At 38.8% G+C, this 18,361-nt stretch overlaps 1 protein-coding gene, 1 long non-coding RNA gene and 1 pseudogene across 8 annotated transcripts in view; 1 reads left to right on the top strand and 2 right to left on the bottom strand.

The window, feature by feature from the left end:
• Positions 1-18,361, top strand: part of Tlk (Tousled-like kinase) — a 262,049-nt gene that overhangs the window by 115,090 nt on the left and 128,598 nt on the right. The gene's annotated exons all lie outside the window — the stretch shown is intronic.
• LOC143372310 (uncharacterized) lies at positions 1,851-3,190 on the bottom strand (annotated as a pseudogene).
• On the bottom strand, positions 11,276-12,578 carry LOC143372033 (uncharacterized). Its single transcript, XR_013086184.1, has 2 exons — positions 12,383-12,578; positions 11,276-12,087 (listed from the first exon to the last, which is right to left on the bottom strand). It is a non-coding gene; the product is annotated as an uncharacterized LOC143372033 (long non-coding RNA).

Genomic DNA, 18,361 nt, shown 5'->3' with positions numbered 1-18,361 from the left:
ATACGCATCGAAATTTTAGGTACTTGGTATCAATTCGATGTTGCCAGTTTGGGCACGAATAGTAAAAAAAGCCGTTATAGTTAACCGGTTAATGTGTAGAAACTGGTGCATTATGCAATGTTATTAAGAAATAATATTTTGTCTACATTATTATCCTTTAATCGTTTTCTTTTCTTACTTAATAACTCTCCAGCCTTTGAAAAAACGCGGCAAGCAGGGACGGAGCTTGCCATAATAAAAAATATTAATTTACCAACTCGGCTAGAATGAAATATTTTTTTCATTTTGCTTCCAATAAATAAGAGGATTTATTTTTCTGAATAAATAAATTTCTTTAAAGTAGTTATCTAACTGTAATTGTACATCGACAGATATCGACATTTTTAGGTAGGTATCAAACAGGTATCGATATTTTCGTATAGGTATCAATAGGTATCGATATTTTCGTATAGGTATCAATAGGTATCGATATTTTGGTGTAGGTATCAAACAGGTCTCGATACTTTCGCATATGTAAGTATCAAAGAAGCATCGATTCTTTTTTATATGTATCGAAGAAGCATCGATTCTTTTTGATATGTATCGAAGTTTGTAGAACGGTATCGAAATGTATGGATACGATATCAGTCCCATCACTCACAACAAAACGAAAACACATTCGCCTTCTACCCTAGCTGCCCTATTCGGGTTTATTTAACGCAAAACTTAGAATGTAATTTATAAAAGGAGTGTTATAAAACTTGAGCAAGTCATACATTTGTTAGTTTTTTTTATATTAATCGATAGTTTGAGGTGTCTAGCATAAATTTACATTCTAACAAAATTGGAAACAATACACAAAAAAGGTCATTCTGAACATTTTTCATGTACCCCTTCACCACATGGTGTGCACCGAAACCACATTTTTCACCACCTCTTTCGAATTCTTTGCAAATAGCCCAAATATCGTGCACTACTTTTTCGTCAAAAGTATCTGAATCGCTCGATTCAAAATTCATTTTCTTGTTTCTCAGTTTCCTTTTACCTTCCTTTCGTGTGTTTTCGATTTAGAGGCGTCAGTTTTCTCTCTTCCTTTATTTTAAGCATTTCTTTTGTGGATGTTGATGTCAGGATTTGGGAGTGTTATTTTATTGCGCTCTTCTTCTCTATGTCATACAATTTTGTTTGGGGTTTGAGAATAGGTAATATACCTGACAATAAAATAGGAAGTGGGGGCGATGTTGTGGAAGGTCATTGACATGAGCTTAAGGGGGGAGTCCTATTTAGGATGCTAGAAATAAGGTGACTCTTTGGATTTTTTTTTTAAGAAACTGTTAAGCGGATCCTTTCCAAACTTTCAGGGTATTTTAGTTCACATTCAAACAATAAAAATTATTTTTTTCATTACAAAGTGGTTGGTAGAAATAGAGATACATGAACATGTTCGTAAGGTCTCGCCGCCGGAGTTGCAAATTGGCGATTGTAATTGTGGCCCCAATTCTTCCCTGAAATAAAAAAACGGAGGATTTTCTTATTTCTAGTATAATTACATCGTCGATGAACCTAAAGAAAAAAAAAAGTTAAAAATTGGCAAAATGGTGGGACTTAAAAAAAAAGTTACGATTCTGCCCCAAAATTCTCGAATTATTTATGGAAAAAGAGTTGTTCAATTTAATTTATTTATAAGAGTTTTTGGTCCATCGACGATAGTTGGTAACTGTTTAGCTGTATGCATCGGGACAAGTCAATTAAACCAATAGTTTTTCTTCTATTTGACCCGCCAAGTTGAAAACAGTAGTTTTGAAGAAATCGCGTTTAAAGTTTTCGGTACAAGAAAGTAACATTTATTGGAAACATACAGCACTTTGCTGCTAATCTGCTATTCCAGGTCCACACAGCAAACCCTCCGCTTCCTCGTTGAACTCGTTTTTTTTAAATTTGGCGAAGTCTGTGAGCTGTTCGAGCCTCTTTAGTGCTGCTAGAAGCTACGGCGCTCCTGCCTCCTAATTCGCTGGTCATCGTAGTCTTCAGCAAATAATTTACACTGATCTCCAATATTTATTTCCAACGTCTGCATTATTTTTAAAAAAGCATAGTAGCCTTCGTTGAAAACACCGGTAGCAATGAAAGCGGCGATTTCAACGATTTTTCTGCCCGAAATCAAATGCTTCAGTGCTAGGCGCCAGATCGTAGAATTAAAACTTTCATTGGCGTTTTGTGTGTCTCCGCCTAGACACCTATTTAGAAGGTCTTCCTTCGAAAGATCTTCATATATTGGTATCAAATGTTTCACAACATCTGGGTGAATTGGAGGGGGATGTTTGAAATCTTTCGGGTTGCCTGCTGCTTCGGCGATGCGCCACTTGCACCAGCTATCGGCTCCCACTGGACAATTATCATGCTTTGGTTCTTTGTTGGTAGAGGATAAATGATGCAGTGTTGCCATTGTAGCTTTTTTCATTTCGCTAACACTATCAACATTTCGTCTTATTGCCAAGCCATAATATTTTGTTAATTTGTTTTATTAACACATCTGTCAACTTCCCCTTTGCGCCAAGCTTTTCCGTTTTTTGAATAATTCGGAGCCGCGTGCCCATCCGTTTCTCCACGTGCCCGACGCACTCACTTCTGGTTACTGCGAAATCGTCGCCACAGGGATTTAAATCTAAAATTGCCTTGTACGTTTTGGAGTCACCATCGCCAATGTAATTGCCATATTTTACATTAAATTTCTCCTCGGACCTTGAGAACAGTTCCCGTATAGAATCGACCTCCATTTTCCCTGCGGAACCAGAATGGTTTGCCAAGCATTCTTCTTCGTGCCCTTCATACCATTCTAGATACTCGTCAGTATCCATTTTGCCACTCCGAAACGTACGACTTGATAGTAGCCTCCTTTTACAAATAAATCTATTACTTTCCCACTGTAATGTCCTATGAGCGTTGTTACACCGTACAGCGAAGTAACGCCACGTTTCTTCCACGACCCATCAGCAGACATCTTTAAATTTGTCGAACACCTTCCATGTTTCACATTTTCCATTTGTTCTTCAGCAACTGATTTCTGGCACAAGAGATCAAACACCAAACTCGCCACACGGTGCATATGTTGTACAACCAGATCGTACGAAGTTATTTGTATTCCCTGCCCGATGTCCATGATTCCACAAAATATATTTATGCCTTCCCGGCCGATGCCTAAGAGTCTCATAGCGAATACAATTCTCCGATTGATTTCATAACCGGTATGAATCATAGGCCCTGAGTTGATTTCTCTGCGACCACAAGTGCATTCAACAATTATTTTCAAGCCAAGGCCACGATTTTCGGATTTATGAAACTGTATGTTCTGCTTGCATTGCTTGCAAACCAGCAGCTCCGCGAGCACACCAAAAACACTTAAAAATTCCACAATTTTATAATGCGTCGAAGTGTACGCAATGTCGCACTAGCTATTTTTTTTGCTGTGGAACTCTGTCCTATTACATCCCCCTCTGTACTTAAGAACTGATTCCCATGAAATCTTCTCTTCGGTGGTTTTGCTGCACGACCGGTAGTTCCTTTTTCGCCTTTTGGATACATACTTGTACAGGGTTAGGCGATTGAACTGTTACCTATTCAAACGACCATATTTTTTTTGGGTGAAATTATTTTTTATTGATTCAAATTACAAAAATGTGTGGAAATAATAAAAATTTTAGAATCCATTCACTTTAGCTCGATGTGGCCACCTTTTGCCTTGACTATGGCCTTCAAACGATTAAAAAATGAGTTGCATGCTGCACGAATATGATCTTGCGGTATTTTGGCCCATTCCCGTACAATGGCTTTCTTCAGCGCATCCATACTGGCATATTTTTTAGTCCTCACCTTGCTCTCCAAAATGGCCCAGATGGAATAGTCCATCGGATTTGCATCTGGCGAATTCGAAAGCCATTGTGTGGACGAAATGAAGTGTGGAACATGGTTTTTTAACCATTCTTGGTTCACACGAGCTTTATGAGCCGGTGCCGAGTCTTGTTGGAATGTCCATGGTGTACGACCGAAATGTTTGCGTGCCCACGGCTTTAAAGCAGCTTCCAAAACATTTTCCCGATAATAAGTCGCATTGACTTTGACACCACGCTCGATGAAAACGATTGGACCGCGTCCATCGGCGGTCACAGCTGCCCATACCATTACTTGAGATGGAAAATTACTTCGGGTTGCCGTTCGTAGGCTCAAATTTTCGTAACTGCGTTCAGTTAAGTAAACACGATCATTTTGAGAGTTTATGAACTGCTCAATAGGGAAATTTTTCTCATCAGAGAACACAATGTTTGGAAATTCGCCACGTTCGTGCAAGCGTAACAACTCCTTTGCTCTTTCGAGTCTAACTTTTTTTTGCTTTGGTGTAAGATCATGTGCCTTTTGGAACTTGTAAGGCTTTACCTTGAGCTCATTTTGGAATATGCGTCGGATGCTTCGCTGTGATATTTTCAGTTCTTTGGCCATTTGATTACCACTACGGCGTGGATTTCGTTCAAGTCGAGCCTTCACTTTCCGAACCATTTCAGGTGATGTTGCTGTTTGTTTTCGTCCACCACCATAGCGTTTGGCAATGCTGCCTGTATCATTATAACGATTTATGGTGCGATACACAAACATTTTATTCACTTTGAGATGCCTGAGCTCACGAACAATAGCTGGTTGTGATTTTCCACTCAAATATAACGCAATCACACTATTACGTTTGAATTCCATTTCGAATAACTTTTGTTCTATAAAACTTAGACGCAAATGCTTGTGGTAGCTTGTAAACAATATAAACAGCTGTCATTGGTATGAATTTGACATAGTTGGCAATATCACGTTGCCAGATATACCGGTGTGAAGTTGGTAACACTTCAATCGCCTAACCCTGTATTAGCGTTTGAAGACGTCTTCACGGGCCAAAATTCTGTGTTCAACTGATCCTTGACAATTACCGCCAAGAAACACAGCATTGTTGATAATCCCGTTATGTACGAAATGAATTGTTTTACTACAGGCTGTATAAACATAAATATTGAGTAATAAATGCTCAGGTAAACAGCTACCTAGCTCGGTAATATTGTACGGCGGACTCAGAGCCGGGCATGCCGCGCGCCGGTGTACCTGGGTGACGCGCTGTTGTTTCATCAACTGTACCTTCGTAATTACTTCGAATTTCGGCCTGTAACTTTAGGAACATATTTTCTATGGGCATTACTGTTGAGTGAAGCAACAAAAAAAATCGATTTTTTCAAGTTGATAAATAGGGCTCCCCCCTTAACAGAGTTTCGGGAAGAGAATCTTCATTACTGAAGATAAATCTGTTGAAATGTCCATGGGATTTCGTCTCGTGTCGATTTTTGAGTTTAGGGGACCACCTTACATAAGAATTTCATAGTGGAGTGACGATTAAAAATAAATTTTTGCATTTTGTAAACTAGTGTAGTCAAAGATCACAGTTTAATGAATAAATTCGTTGTATATCTTGAAAACGCCGAGCTGAAGCTCGTGAAACTAAAAATAAAATAATAATAATAATAATAATAATAATAATAATAATGATAATAATAATAATAGTTCAGGATCACAGTTTGATGAATAAGTCCGTTGCATATCTCGAAAACGCCGAGCTGAAGCCCGTGAAACTAAAACTAAAAATATAATAATAATATTAATAATAATATACAGTCATATGACTGCATACATACATTATATTTTTAAATTGGCGGATAAGAAACATATTTGTTCAACCCTTTCGCTCAACAGGCAGGTACGTTTCTGTCATTGCGTTACCTGCCAATGAAAATAACCTTTCACTGTATACCTGCGTGGCCGGTATACCAATTAAATTTTCGGCAACTCATGCTAAAGTTGTGTATCTAGTGGAATTCTCGTTCCACCACTTTAATATGCAATCTTCTGACGCAATAAGTCTTTTCGGCAATATAAGTGCTTATTTCCTTTTTTAACATGTCGGGATAACTGACCTCTTCATGTTGGGAAATATTGTTAAAAAAGGTGAAGAGGCTTCCCGATGGTGAAGATTCTGTCAGCAGAAATGAAATATTTAGCGTACAACACTTGACGTAATGTCACATAATCTTCTGATAGTTTTATACATACCTGATACTTCAGTTGTTTCTGTACTTTCTGTACTTGTCTCCGTTACTTGCACCACATAATTGCCTGCAACTGATTCCAAAATAACGAGAGATCCGCGCGATTCGCACGGACAACAACCGATCCTTAACCCGAGGGTCCATGAGCATTGCTATTATCAAGGTTTCGGAATTTTCTATAAAATCAAATCTCCTTTTTAATGCAATTAATAAATTCTTTGTAAATTGAAATGTGTGTGGTGTGTTGTCTTTTGCAATGATTTTCATTAGCGTTTCTTTCATCCCATAAATTGCGGGAATGCATCGTCGGAGCAAGGTTGGTGCGTTTCCTAATGTCCGTACGTGGGTGGCGTCTTTAAACAATTTTAATGCATTGCAACTATTAATAGTGTTGGGCATTCGTTTCCCACCCAAAATAGTTGTTAAGGCTCTTCGCACTTCAAGCAATCGGGCGAGCATATCATGCTGTGAATTCCACCGCGTCTCAATATGGCCAATTAATTTCAGGGGAGTGCGATTGGGGTAACATGCTAACTGCTCCGCTTTTAATTTGTTGCTCGCGGATGGAGAGTGGTGGAAAAATCGTACAATTGCTCTACATTGTTCTAAAATTTGCATTAACTCTTCCGACTTCCGACTTCACAAAAAACAACTTTTGTAGGAATAATTTGTTGATGATTTCAATCCCTCGTGAAATATTTCATCGTTCTGATATTTCACTTACCGTTTCCATATCTTTCGTTATAATTTCTTCGATTCCTTTTCTGGATCACTGTCGTATAGATTTGGAATAAAATGTTTAAATATTATATAGGAATAAATGTATAAATATTGTCCGAAAATGTTGTGCGTCTTGGTATACTGTATGTTGGTTCTAATATTTTAATCAAATTTTTAAATCCTCCGTCGGTAACTATAGAAAACAGTTGACAGTCAAGAAGCATCATTCGAGCGATTGCGTCCGTTATATTTTTTGCATCGAGCATTACCACTTCGATATTACTTCCTTTATTTGCCACACCTTTGTTTGCAGTGCACGTAAGGGCCCCAGAGTTGGGCATTATTCGATTAAATTTTTATTTGAATAAATTGGTGCGAATAAATTTTTATTCGAATAATCTTCGAATAAAAAATTCGAATAAAATGAAATTATTCGACAATAACGAATGATTTTTTTACTTGACTGAAAATTTATTCGAATAGAAATTTAGTCGACTCAACGGACGAATAAAATGATCACGTGATTTCGGCGATCTATGGTGACACCACTGACGCCCGTGAGACCTAACCGTAGTAGCATTTTTGGTTGGCCAACGGTAACCAACAGTTGGAAATTAGTTGGAATATAGTTAGTCTTTTGCCTACAAATTTGCCGACAAAAAACTTACGACACTTTGCCAACGAATATTCAATGTTGGGCCTACAATTATTATGGTTGGTTAATTAACAAAAAATTTACAACGATGATTAAATGTCGTCTTACAAACGTCAGATAATTTGCTACATCCAAAAACCTGTTATTATAATCCAAGTTGTGATTTTTCTTTTCTTATTTATAAATACAGGTCGAATGATGATATTTTGTAGAATATTTTCCGTCACTGGGCAGTTTTTATAAACAACCCTAGATATGTAACAAGAAATTAGAACTGTTTACAAGGAAATGTGTTGGGTAGGTGCGAACAGCGGTTGCTTCGTAAGCGGAAAGTTTCGGTTTGATTTTCTCCATCGCGAATTTTTTTTTCCTAAACCAGTCTTGAAAAAGACGTCTTCTGGGCGTCTTTAAGACGGCTTTTGGAAAGAAACCTTCCCAGATAGCACGCAGACGTCTGAAGACGCCCGAAAGACGTCCTCAAGCTGTGCAGACCTAAAGAGTACGTACGTCTTCTGGACGTCTTTAAGACGTCTGTGCTATGTGGGTTTAGTTAGGTCTATGAAAAGAAACCTTCAGTTGGGCCTGCATTGGTTACAATCGTTGGCCCATTTAAAAATAGCGCGACACTTCAACAGTTGGCCAACGGATAACACGTTATTGGCCCAACAAACTCCCAACAAATAAATGCTACTAAAGTCCATTTCATATATATTGGCCGGTAAGTTTCGTGAGGGGTATTCTCCCACCACACCGCTTGCCTGCCTCGGTGCTCCTTTCTCTACGTTCTCACTCTCTCTCAGGCTACGCCTGCTCGTCGCGTGGTGGAGATTCGGTGCCCGTGAGGTACGCACGCATGCAGCGAATCATCCCCACCACTTAAACTACATAGACGGGACACGATTCCGAGTGATCGTTTCTCGCTTCTTTCTTGCTGAAGGCGAGAGCGATATGGAATGAAAGCGAGTCTAAACACGCTCATGCCCAGCGCGTGCGCAAAGGGCGGAGTATCAGGCGTACGAAAAACGGAGCTAGACAAAGTATGTATCAACGCGTCATCTGTCTCGTACCGTTCCTCGCTTGCTTTCAGTCCCTCTGACACGCTCTCGTTCCATCTCGCTCACGCCTTCGCAGAACAAGAGCGAGTCAGAAGTGGTGGGGATAGCGCCAAGCTCCAGACGTGTAGGCCAAACCGAGTTCTTAGCGTAAAAGTACATACATCAGAATATGTGTCTGTTATGTCGGAAAGAATTCAGGAGTTTTATTGATCAGAACATTGATTCTTTCTCGATAGCTTCAACTCCTATTGGCCTACGCGCATAGCTTCGTAACGCACACAACTATTACGCTAAGAATAAACAACAGCCACACGGCTACGTTCAGGCGGAGTGGAGCGTTCCAGTTACCATACCCTTCGGGGGCCCAGCAACATCAACTGCCAATCCACGATCGTCAGGTGGTGGTAGCTGATTTCCCCTCGTGAGCTGCTCGCGAAACCGAACTCACCGGCCAATATATATGTAATGAACTTTAAGGAATGTTTTAGGTTAAGTAACTTTTGTCATAGCTCAACGTCCAGACGCACCCGGCCAACACACGCGTTCAGACGTATACGCACGCGTCCAAACACACACGTCCAAACGTGTGTTGGACACAGTACAGACTTCCATCGATAGATGTCGGGTGTCACATTTATTCGTCGTTCAATCAGGTCGAATAACGAATAAATTCTTTCTCGAATAAATCTGGCTCGAATAACGGTACAGATTTATTCGTGAATAACGAATAATTTTTCGTCGAATAAAATCGTTATTCGTTATTCGCGAATAAATCTTGGGAATTTATACGAATATGTATTCGAATGAAAATTTAGTGGAATGATGCTCAACTCTGAAGGGCCCCCGAAATTTTATAGATTGCAGCATGTTGGTGTTCTATGTACCTCCTAAGCGCAATTGTACTTGCACCTTTCGATGAAATTTTTTTTTCGCATATATTACATATGTTTTCGCCATTGGTTAATTTTGAAAACCATTTCCACACACCACTTTGGTTTTTACGCGATCTATCGGTAGAGAATCACTTTTCCGCACTAATGACCATTTCACTACCGTCACCTTCTACGGGTTCTACACTACACTCAATGTCCATACTTATACTGCCCATTTTCACCAATTTTAATGCTGAATGCTGTTGAGAACGATTCAATAAAGACAAAACTCCATGCCGGAGAAAAATAATGACCTGGGCTTATTTTCTCTCCCACCACACCACAGATACAGTGGGCGAAAAAAGTATTCATACAGTGCACTAGTTTCACTTTCATCTTCATTAATTCGATGTTAGGATAATTATTTCTAAAACAACATACATGGATAGGAAGCACATCAATTACACTTACAATAATATACATTATTTTTTATTTATAATAATGCAATACAACTAAATAAGTCTGTTTTCAAAAGATGGCCACCATCATGGTCCAAAAACTATCCATGCAGTATATATAGCTGAACTATGAACATAGAAATAACAGGTTTAATATTTTGTGGGGTATCCTTTTGCCCGGATAACGGCCTGTAATCTCCTTGGCATAGATGCTAGAGTTTCCGTCGTGCTTGAATCAATTTTCGTCCATTCTTCACACAGAGTTTGCTTTAATTCTTCTTTATTTTGTATCTTACATTTATGAACTTTTGTATACAATTCTTCCCATAGGTTCTCTATTGGGTTCAAGTCCGAAGATTGCGGAGGGGTTTTTAGGAAATGAGGCACGTTATACAACAGTCATTCTTGAACAGTGCGAGAGGCATGCTTACGATCATTATCCTGCTGGAAAGAATAATTTTCCAAAACATTCAATTTTATCGCACTCGCTTCTAAATTTCCTTGCAAAATATTTCAGGATTTCCTCGTTACGGGCTCGGTTTGGTGTACACGATACGGACTTTTCGCTATCCCCACCACTTCTGTCTCACTCTTGTCCGGTGAAGGCGAGAGCGAGATGGAACGAGAGCGAGCGAGAGGCACTGAAAGCGAGCGAGGACGGTACGAGACAGACGACGCGTTGATGTTTTGTCTCGCTCTGTCTTTCGGACGCCTGACACTCTGTCCTTTGCGTGCGCGACGGGCGTGCGCGATGGTCGCAAGCGCTTACCATGATCCGGGCCTGCGTCAAGATTTTGCGAGCGGTTTTCGTGCTCACGGTAAGCGCTTGCGACCATCGCGCACGCTCGCCGCGCACGCAGTGTTCCATCTCGCTCCCCCCTTCGGCCAGAAAGAAGCAAGAAACGAACACTCGGAATTAGGGCTCTGTCACGGTGTAAGAAGGAAAGATGGTCCGACTCCATCCCCATTCTTGTAATCTAAAGTGTTTAGTTCGGCTACAGACCACTACGTTCGCTAGCGAGGTCGTGTACCCATCGGTGAGAGTTGTTACTGTATGTGTGTAGAGCAAATCGGAACTTCTATAAGGGCCGAATTGTTCCACCTTCCGATAAATTACCTATTACCTTATCTGATAGTTAACCATTTCTAAATCATATATTTAAGGTAAATGTCCTAGTACTTAAATAATCACTGGAATTTTTTTTGTGTATTAAACTTCTTTACTGATACTTAGAATGTTCAAAATTTTAAATATCTTTAACTGTACTACTATCATAAAATTTTAATAAATGTTTATATATGATGAAATAGATATTCTACGATAAACAAGATACGTCTACCACGCAGATATCACATTAAATTTTGTTTTGTTTAATATTGGGCGCATGCACATGATAAAGACACATTTTTAAATTTATAAAATTTATTATATGAATAAAAGTATTTATTAATTACAATATAATTTTGCCTGCTTTCGCTTCTCTTTGCATATATTTATTTCATTTCGATTTTTTATTTTGGCAAATTGCCGCATTCGCACAGTAATATAGTAATGTGCGCAATAAGTGATGACATCCTCCTTATGCTCTTCACAGGGGAAAGATAATTTTATTTTATCCTTCGCCATATCTGACATTATTAAATAATAAATATCCGCAGAATCCAGATGTTTTTGGAAGTATGATTCAATTTGATTGAATATTGTGACTAAATGTAAATTTGGGTGTATCAGCCCTCCTCGGGACTTCACATTCACTAATTCTGATTCCCTGCATCCTGCTATTATATTTTCGTAGCAGGGAATGAAGGCATCCCTACACGTAGTGCATTCTGTCCTTTTCAATAACTGCCTACATACGTACCCACTTATATAATAAATTATGCACGACTGCACTTCGCTCATGCCGAAGTCACCTGCAATAACATCATCACATTTCCAGTGGGAATGCTCAATCAAATGGTCCAATTTCTGTTTTAAATTGTTTATGTGTTGTTGCTTCTAAGACTGTTTTTTTTTTTCAAGAAAATGTGTTTTAAATCCAGTAGCGTAATGCGGTGTAAATTCTGATCATCGGGTAAATTCTCTATGGAACAATTGCCAAATTTTGGTGCTTTTAATATTGTGTACAGAGATAGTAGGTGGTACAACTATTTAAATGTGGCAAATGTTGGATGATCGTTTTGACCCCCAGCTTGGTGAATTATTCCAAAGAACCTCTAAAATCATAAAAATTGTTTACTACAAATATAAGAAATTAATGATATTGACAGTCTCCTCGAAAAACATCCGCAGTCTACTCGTGAATATGGCTGTAAAGTGTACAAGTGTATTGAGTGAATGTATCAGTAAAGCCAAGCACCAATGAACTGTCGTTTTCACATAAATGCAATAGAATAAAAAATCATATTGTAAATTTCAACAGCTGTCGGTATGTAAAACTCTATTTCTAAACCGGTCACTTACTAATAAATTCACCCTTATTAATCTACATAATTATCACTATCTTTGTACCTCTAGACAATCCTGATTCATTTTATTGGTTAATATGTATTTAAAATTACAATGATTTAATAATTTATTGCATAAATGTAAATCAGACTGCAAGGTTACTCTTAATCCCTGCGCTGTTGAAGAAGATAAAAATTCTTCCTTGTTAGTTGTTACCCTTTCCCAATCATCCAACCACTTTATTCCTCCATTTATTACCTGAAAAAAGAAGAATCGCAGCATTATAAAGGATATTATAAATGTTGGATACATTAGTAACTATCGACTAATTTTATATTAGTAATAACAAATATAAAATTTGAAATGTAATTAAAAACCATGCTGATAAAATTTACATATTTTATTTTTTTAAAGTAAAAATAAAAACAAGTTAGTTTAATTACAGATAAATACTATTTGGAAAATTGTAATCTTACTTCTAAATCTTCGCTGCCAAACCGAATAGCCTCTGATGGGTATGATCTATTTAACCCTACTATACCCGCGCGTCGTAACGTAACACGTATACCCGCGCGCGGTGTCACAGACCGATTCTTGTGATATTATTATTATTTAAATCATCGAAGTACTTTCTTCAAAATTATTGATAAATAAAGTTAGAGAATGTATTTAATTCAAATGATAAAAGTAAATTATCATAAAATAAGGTTTTATTGAGATATTCTGTTCTTAAGATTTTTAAAACAAAATTCAAGAACAAAATTGTATTTTATGAATACAGAACGAAAAGATAAACCTTTGTTTACAAACTAACATAAATCAAATCTCACAAAAAGCTTAAACAACACAACATATCACATTTACCTTAGGGACTATTCGTTTACAGAAATGGAAGCATAGCAATCTGAGCATACCATAACAGCATGTTCTAAGCAGAAGTATCTTTTGCACGATTTGCAATTGTAGCGGGTTTTGCGATTTTTAGTGGATGAACAATATGAGCAACGACCAGGTAATTGTTTCATCGTGGAGCTAGTCTTTAGCGTCTCTAATTGGCATAAATATAATTCAGCAAATGAAGTCTTTCTCTCATAAGTTTAGGCAAATTTTCAGTTACAGCACGCCTGGAGAGATGGTCCTTCATCAAATCATAGGATAATGTTTCTAAAAATTTCCTACGGCTTATTTTCGCGTCAGAATTGTTTTGTGTATAAATAACATATGAATTCATTCCAGCCACGTTCAACAGACTGTAGAAGACGACCATAGGCCACCTATTAGTTCCCCTGGCGCAATTGTATGTTTCACACAATTTATCAAGGGTATCAGCACCTCCCTTGGTAGCATTATATGCCATTATTATTTCCGGTTTACCGGTTTCTTCATCGATGCATGAATCATCATGCATACTAGAAATGAGAAGAACATTTTTATTTCGTTTTGGCACGTATGAGACAAGAGTGCAATTTTCTCAGCGTCCAAATAGACAAGACTTTATTTTACGATCTTTGGCTTCTACAAACTCTTTAGAAATTTCTCTTTTGTTTTGCGAATTGTGCCGATCATGGTCAGATCATGTTTGCGCAATAATTCGTCCGCTAAAGGAATGCTGGTAAAAAAATTGTCACAAGTGATATTGCGTCCAATCTTAGAAATTACTTCACATAAACGAGTAACCAATGCAAGTGATCCTGTACCCACCTGATAAGGCCCATTTGGTTGTTTCCCAACATAATTTTCCATATTTAGCGTATAAATCGCTTTCGCGTCGCTCAATGCATCAATTTTAATACCATATTTATTTGGCTTGGACGGTATATATTGCTTGAAACTACATCGCCCTCTGAAAGCCTCTAATTTTTCATCAACGGTAACAAATTCGGAAACGCTATAATATTTTCTAAAAGATAGTACTATTTCTTCAAAGAGTTCTCTGATTGGAGCCAACTTGTCCAAAGATGCTCCTTGACTTCTGGTTTCTTTGTCATCAAATCTCAAACATCTCATAAGCAAATAGAAACGATTCCAGCTCATGGCTAAGCGAAAAATTTCTGGGGATGACCCATCTGTTTTAAACAAATCTTTTGCGTTGAGGCGACTATTTCTTCTTACACCGGCAAATAATAACAGTCCAAAAAATGCTCGTACTTCAACTTTATCAGTGGGCTTAGCATCTCGATCACGACTAAACTCAACCGAAATATGTTGAATGAATTGATTGGTGCCGCCGACAATCATTTCAATTACCTTGTCGCTAAAGAATAAATTCCAAATTTCACCTGCCCCAGTCATTTGTCGAGCTGCATTTATCACACCTGGCTTGTAGGTGACTATATTTTTCGATCGGGTTCTAACAGCAGCTGATGAAGGTATTTTCTTCCACACTGCGCTTTTGTCTTTACCGACATAATATGAAGAAGGTCCTTGTTCCAAATTTTCGGAAGTTTCCCATTCCTGTTCCGTGTCACTACCTTCATCTTGAACCTCAAGGGAGTCTTCTACCTCTGTATCATTCCCATCGTTATAATCAGACTCGGAATCATTTTCTTCAAAAAGCATGCGAATACTATCTTCTTCCTTTTCGTAACTCATTTCTGGAAAAATAATGTAGAAAACAATCTAACGATACATAATGCGTGTGTAAGGTTAGATTTAGTATTTTGCGCTATTATTAAGTACATTGCATATAGTATCGCTAGGATTAGGCTATATTAGTGAAGAAAAGGAAATAAACAAGTAACATTACCCACCTGAAATAGTAACACGTACACCTACGTCGGCCACTAGGAGGTTGGTTGTCGAGGACTAACCGGTGCCTGGATAACACCGGGAGCCACTAGGAAATGTTAATTTAGCCTCGTAACTTTATAATGCGATACATCTTAAGCGGTAAAGATGTATCTATGTCGGTTTATCTCGAAGAGGAAATTCAGATAATAATTAGATTGAAATAAAAAAACTCTGAGAAAGGAACAAGTGTATTCCATAATCGCAGTACATAAGTCCAGCTCTCGGTTTTGATGCACTGAGAAATGTGGGGGTCTCAAAGTGGTTAATAATTACAACGCCTAGCAGTAACTCTATGTAATGTATGGTTTAAGTTGAAATAATACTTGAAGGAGAATGTTACTCGATCCCGCAAGCCTATTTCGTCTATGCGTACTTGACCCGAGATGAGCCCCCGGGTATGGATTCGTGGCTCTTTTTATACTGTGAAATTCGGCTAGAAAGTAGTGGGGACATGAATGCCTTCAATTGAATATTAGGTTTTCGGGGAAAGCTTGACTGCACCACACCATTGCAGCAAACGGTGACCCCGCCGAGTCACATGCAATCCAGATACCTGAAAGGGTTAGAAGGTCACAGATAGGTCTGCGTACGTAACAGTTTTAACAAAAAATGATCCATTACTGAGAATCATTATGAAGTCAGCAGTCTTAATCAGAATTCTCCGAATCTCAGTGATGGCAAACATACATTGGTAATCCTGGCGTACAAGCTTCATGTGCCCACAGTTTACAGCTTTGACACTGAACCCAAACTCTGGATTTGCTTTGTCCATACAGAGACTCTTCTTTATCAATTGTTGATACCATTCTCGTTTTTTATTTTTTACTTTATCGGATAAAACAATTCTTTTAGCTTTGCTCTTATTTGCTTCTTGTTCTAACTTCCTTGTTCTATATAATTCTTGTCAGGTGTATTAGTTAATACTGCCGATTTGCATTTCCTTTTATTAACTCCATTTATTTTGTGACGAAGTCACGTCCCGGGCCATGCGAACGCCCGGCACCGAGGCCGGGGGGTTAGTTCGCGTCGCGACCGCTAGGCGGCCGCGGGCCCAATACCGATCTCGCGGGTGAAGATGTACGGCCTCACGATATAAAGGCCGCGGCGAGCGGAATCAGGAGCTCTTGTGCCTGTCGCTATACGGCTTCAAGCAATACAAGACGCTCGCTTTTTTAACTCCTTGAGGTGTGTCAGGGGTCGGCCATCGCTACCACTGTACCGTAACCAGCCTCCGTCCGAAATCGGCCGAGATTTATCTTGCGCTTCACCTACGTCAGAGAGGTGTCTCTGCGCCTATTAAGCCGGAGCCCTACTGCATTTTCAAACGAATGCGCCTGTTAAGGCCATTCCCAGCAGAACGTTCCACAAATCTGCATCCTAGTTCCTATTGACTCGCCGCCAAAGTCGCCGCCGCTGCGGAACGACGCGTCCGCCGAAACAAGAGACCCGTAGCTCCGCTACCGCCGGAAACAATTGCAAACAGAATAAACGACAGGCTTAATGTAACATTAAACACGCTCCAATAAAGAACTTGTTTCTTGTTACCCAGTTTTCTTTCGATGGGGGTTTTGACAGTGGTTTTGCAATATGAGGTGATTGTACTAAACCGCTTGGACCGGGTTGGGGACCCTCAGCTTACCGCTGAACTTCAACGAATGCAACATTTGAATCACATTGTGATTTTTTTCCAGACTCTGCGGGTTCAGTAAAAGTTGGTGAGGCATTTACTGTTTCAGGATAAGGGTTTACTGCTTTATTAACTCACTTCCTCCATCTTCAAGATTTCCTGGCCTGTCGATAACGTTCGACCCCAAAAATCATCATCTTGAACAATGTTCCTGTAGAAGCGGCTTATACCGCAAGATTTGAATCCCGCAATAATGTTAAAAAGAGTGGCTGCTAAGGGAAAAAGCTCATGCAATTATACCAGTAATATGATATATCGTCATTGGTGATCCTTGATGATTTACGTATCATCCATTGATCCATTCCCGTATTGATATATTTCTTTAATGGTCCAAAGATAGACCGATCTAGCAGCTGTAATGATGAGTGGAATGCGGTGCGTGTGCAAGCATAACTATACCACATTTTTTTGCAAATTAAGCGGTGAACCTGGTGTAAAACGCAGGAAAGCAGGCAAGTTTGGGAATTTCTTCAAAGTACCAGTACAAAGTATCTTTTTCAAAATTTTGGGGATATACTTTTGCACATTTCGACAAGTAAAAAAAATGTGTTCGTTACAAAATGGCCGCTGGTGATGAAGAAATTAGAAGATTCCGCCGTGGGTTAGCCACCGGAGTTGCAAATCGGTCCAATTTCCAGCGTTCGTTGTCCTCAACTGAAGTAAAGAAACGAAAATTACGCTGTCGGTGAACCTTTGAAAGAAGAAAATAGTGCAAAATTGATGAAATCGCAGGCTTTTAAACAAAAAAAAAAACGGTTCTCAGCAAATTTGTTCTGTCTGTTCGAGCTAAAAAAAGTTATTAAAAAGATGTGTTTTGGTTCTTTTAGAGGTACACCGACGAGAGAATACTATAAACTTTATGTATGCAAAAGCGGAAGTTGATTGGTTGAATAGTTTTTGAGCTATAGTCCGGGCCATTTTTCATAAATGTGAAAAATAAGTGTATCCAGAAAACCGCGTTCAATCTTTGCGGTACAAAATACTTATGAAAATAGAGATTTTTCAAAGCTGACAGGGATTTCCGGTTAGTCTACTATCTCAGGGCCATATAGCAGACCTTCTGCTTCCTTATAAAACTCATTTAACCGACTTCAAAAAAGGAGGAGGTTACTCAATTAGTCACGTATATTTCATTTTCTTCTAATATTTGCTGCCTTCGTGCTGTTCGTGCTTCCTTGCTAGCGCTAAGACTGCACTGTTTTTCCTTCTTCAGCCATCCTGCATTTCGCGCGTCAGCAAACTTTCTAGATTGCTGCCCAATCTTAAGGGGGTGTACACATCACGTGACCTGGTCGGTTTGGCAGATCGGTATTACAGCAGATTTATTCTGCACAGAAATGATAATACCGATAGATTTGCGGGTGCCTGTAAACGCTGTTTCCTATTTTAGTTTCCATATTCTATTCTGAATGTGGAAAGAAATTTTCAACTGTTACGTTGTACTTGTAAATATTTAAACGGAGAGTCTCTGCTGGTAGTACAAACGAAGAAAATTCATTGTACATTTTAATTACTTGAAATGTGCTTGTGCTACAACATGCTACGTTGGCAGTAAGGAATTATAA

This window comes from Andrena cerasifolii, chromosome 8 (assembly GCF_050908995.1).
Source record: "Andrena cerasifolii isolate SP2316 chromosome 8, iyAndCera1_principal, whole genome shotgun sequence".
NCBI lineage: Eukaryota > Metazoa > Arthropoda > Insecta > Hymenoptera > Andrenidae > Andrena > Andrena cerasifolii.
The sequence above is the reverse complement of the archived record's forward strand: the minus strand, read 5'-3'. Positions and strand labels throughout refer to the sequence as shown.